The sequence below is a fragment of the Miniopterus schreibersii genome (genome assembly GCF_964146895.1).
Source record: "Miniopterus schreibersii genome assembly, chromosome: 8".
In the NCBI taxonomy this organism is placed as follows: domain Eukaryota; kingdom Metazoa; phylum Chordata; class Mammalia; order Chiroptera; family Miniopteridae; genus Miniopterus; species Miniopterus schreibersii.
Genome location: NC_138109.1, coordinates 38,319,680 through 38,323,912, shown reverse-complemented (window position 1 = coordinate 38,323,912; position 4,233 = coordinate 38,319,680). Strand labels below are relative to the sequence as shown.

Sequence of the window (4,233 nt, the reverse complement as noted above, 5' to 3'; positions counted from 1 at the left end):
GGAGTGATGCACTAGCTTTTGAAAGACCAGATGCTGACTCATCTAGCTCAGTGCAGTTGCATTTGAAGTTGGTGGACAAGGTGGGAACACTGAACAGAAGATTAATGTCTTCCATCTGTTAGCACTGCCAGGCAGATGCTGGACAAGCGCCTGAAGTGATGTGCAGAGTCTGAAGGAAGCAGCACCTGTATGTTAGCACTGGTTTTTCCCGTGTTTTAGCAGGGTTTTAAGAAGATGGAAACACATGAAATGTTAGGCCTCCATAATTCTATTATGTGCTTTCTTTAGTAACAGGCATACCAATTTCAAAATTACTAGGGCTGGGCTCCTCAAAAGTAAAAATCATAATTTTTTATCACTCATTTTACTCAAAAATATACTGTATATTCCATTTAGCTTCATAGTATGTTAGTCATTCAGTAACAGGTTCTCCAGTTGGTGGGAGGTTTAAGTACTGATACATGAAGCAAATTTGGGTTGACTCCTAATATACCTCAGGAATAGTCTCTGATTCATTCATTCCTTAAAACACTGAGTGTCTGCCACTTGAGAGGCTCTGTTCTAGATGCTAGGATGCAGCAGGGAACAAAACAAACATCTCTACCCCTAATGAGCTTGTATTTCCTTGGGATTCACTTTTTCACAGTGATAATATTTTGGCTGCAATTCAGGTAGCTGGTAGATGCCCATATTCTAGTGTTTCCTAGATTCTTTTGGTTGCAAACAGTGCTTTGAAGTTTCTTCAGTATCACTTAAGCCCAGATTTTAAAAGTCCTTAAGTTTGAATAGCCATATAAGTTCAATTATATAAGAAATACTTGCAGTCAAATCTTGAAAAGTCATGTGATTCTTGCACAGTTGTTACAGTTATTAACGTGGCCAGGTGGAAAGTATGTTTCAAAGCAGGTGCTTCTCAAAGTATTTATTCAAATAAGCTGTAGTACTCTGGGTCGTTCATAAAATCTAGAAATGCAGTTTCTTCACATTACACTCTTAAATCTTTAGGCTTTATTTTCATTGTAAATTTACATGACAAGAACACTTCACTTTTTCCAGTTTGCCTAATTCCCTGTTGCCTAATATATGTAATTCTTTAACATGTTTTTTCTTTCTTATTTTTTTATTTTTTTATGTGAATGAATTTAATTCATGTGAATACAGTTTTTTTAGGGTTTTTTTACTTTCACGGAACACTATTTTTATTTGGCTATTTCTTTGTGTGAGTATAAAATTATATGTTAAGGCCTCTGTCTGAGATGTTTTATATGATAACCCTGCTTTTAAAGCAGTGGGCAAGCTGATAGGGTAGCTAACAAGCTAAAATAGATCTAATAGCAAGAAACTAGCAAGAAAGAAAATTAGTTCTTAAAAAGTACAAGTCTAAGATGTTGGTTCTCTTCCTCAAACACTTTAATGTAGATATTCCCCAGGGTTCTGGCACCTTCCTTCTTCCTTTCTCTCATTAAATCAGCATCCATTTTGTATTTTTCTATGTACAAAATTCAAGCTTAATGCAGAAATTTTGGGAAAACACCAAAAAGTACAAAGAAAAAAACTCATTTTATAGTTCAAAGATAATGTTAATATTTTTATGTATGTATTAGTACTTTTTCCATGCATGTATATACATTTTTCTTCACAAAAGTGGTACATTGTACTTACTGTATTATAGTCTGCTTCTTCACATTGTAAAGATTTTTCTATTTCAATATTTACACAAAAATATTTGTACAAAATTATTTTTAATGCCTGTAGAGTATTCCATGTCTGTATCATAATTTATGTAATTCCTTATTGTTTGGTATTTAAGTTATCCCAATAAATGAACAACATGCATTTCTGATTTTTTTCCCTAGAATTGTCCATTCTTAGTCAAAAAGTGATAACATATTAAAGTTTTTGATACATTTGTACAGTCTCAGTTAACCAGGATAGTGGAGAAAGAACAAAGCCAAGTAGCCCAAACCCACGTGCAAACAAAGCCCCAGTCAGCTCTCAAATACCGTGTTCAGAGTAACTGGATAAGACGCTGCAGCGACCGGCACCTACGCCTTGCTCTGCAGTTAGGACACTGCTTACTCATGCTGACTGCTGCCCCTCGCACCCAGGAGCTGGAGAGGGACAAGACAGAATCCCATGGCTGCTGGGGAGAGGGCGTGGGCTCTGAGTGTTGGGAATGAGAGCACATCTGTTAGTTTGGCACAAGAGGTCAGATAGCTAAGTATCAGATTGCCCTCCTGAGAGCTTCTAGAGAAGAGGGAAGGGTTTTAGGGAGAAAGTAGGAAGATAACACATAATGGTCTTTTTTCTCCCTTGCTGAGAGGGGAAGGGAGGTGGATAAATTTAGACATTAATAAAAATTGCTAATTAGGAATGAATAAAATAATTCTGAACAGCACTGAATACCTAGTTGAGTCCTGGAATATTGCATTTGTTAATCAGTGTGGCAAGAGTTACTCATTCCTACATCTTCTTGAGTGGAGCCTAATATTTTAATTCTTAATGTAGCGATGCCTTTAAAGCTAGTCATTGTCTGATGGAGGAGGAATGTTATTTACTTTCTTAGGAAATAGATATTTTCAAGAAAAGATATAAGAAATATTAAGGCTTAAGCTCTTAAAATTTCAAGATTTTAACTTTAACAAAGATTTCTTTTACTGCTCCCATGTGCAAGATGTTATGCTAAGCTCATTATATACCTTAATTTAATCCTCACATTTCTGTAGAGTCTTCCTAAAGAGTCAATATCATTATCCCCACTTTACAGATAAGTAAATTGAGTCCCATAATGATTGAATGACTTGCGCAAGTTCATGAAATAAATGGTGAAGTCCGGATTTAACCCCAGGTCTGTTCATTGCTATCTTGCCTGCAATATGATGGTTCCCACCATCCTAATTCTATGAAATATACTGCTAATGATTATATAAGAAGAGACTTCTTAATATGTTGTTCAGTGTTTTCAGTAAAGATGGAATTATCTGCCTATACTGAGTCTTTTTGCTTAACAGTTTGGTGTTTAAAAATCTAAAAGTTTATTTTTAAAAATTCAATTTTACTTTATGTAAATGCTAAAATTTTTTATGAATATTAAAATGAGACTATGATAGAACCATGATTATTGTCAAGAACCCAAAGATCTTTCCGCTGCCACTGCCTCATCTGACGTTTGCAGCACTTTTCTGGCCCAAAGGTCTGATTATGTTTGTATGACAAAGGGAGAAATGTGAGGTGTCACCATATTGTCATGTTCTGCTTAGCCTTGCTGAGGTCCAATGAAGCTGGAGACAGCTGTAGGTGGTGGGATTGCGGGTGGGTATTTAAGAAGACTTTATGAGTATTCACTTCATGCTGAATTGATTCCCAGGCCTTAAGTTTTTGTTTGTTCGGTTTCCTCTGGGATAACCTTTTCTTCTCTGCAACCTCCTCTTCTGGTCTAGGAACAACCTGCTCTTTTTCAGTAGGATCATCACAGTGGGGCAGGGAGAGCTCGTGTCTGGGTGAATCCACCCATGAGCTCTGTAAGTTCTGTGCTGCATCTTGGGGAGCTTTGTTCACCTGGATGTGCTCAATGACCAGAGAATCTACATCTAAACCCTACAATTCAGCATTCTCTGCATTTTTAAGCATGCGCAGCAAAAAACTAGCACTCTTTTTGGGCCACTGACCCTGTGTCCAGCCCCACTGTTTTGCCCAAGTGCACCTGCCAACTCCACCATTGTAATGATGGAACGGCACATGTTTCTGTAAGTGACATCCTTCAGGTACCTGGTGGCTCTTCAGATATGCATACCCTTGAGGGCCTGGGCAGTTTCATGAGTGTCCTTAAAGTGAACACAAAAAGATCTGAACCTCTTGATTTGCATGATTTTGTGGTGTTTGCCAACCATTTTCAGAGGTCACCTCAGGCCATTTATGAGAAGAGCACAGGTGATTTGTATTCAGTTAGTTTCTCTTTTGGCTTATACAAATGCTATAATTTCCCACAATAAACATACATTATTTGCATGCATGTATTGACACAATAAATAATAATAGGGGTAAATTAGAACAAAGAGCCCAAGGAAATCTCATTCTCTTCTTCCTGACTCCTTCCTCCTCAAGATACACTTACTCTGATTTCTGATCTGATCCTGACATTTAAAGGAAAAGGCAAATCTAACGCATGATGTCAAAAAGGTTTGACATCCAAGCTGCACAGTTTGATGGAAAACGCACAGACTTTGGAGTCAG

General features: G+C 37.3%; 1 pseudogene across 1 annotated transcript; it reads right to left on the bottom strand.

Moving 5' to 3' along the window:
- Positions 1-3,234: 3,234 nt before the first annotated feature.
- LOC308560447 (large ribosomal subunit protein uL22 pseudogene) lies at positions 3,235-3,886 on the bottom strand (annotated as a pseudogene). The gene has a single exon. The product of its transcript is annotated as a large ribosomal subunit protein uL22 pseudogene (transcript).
- Positions 3,887-4,233: the final 347 nt, after the last annotated feature.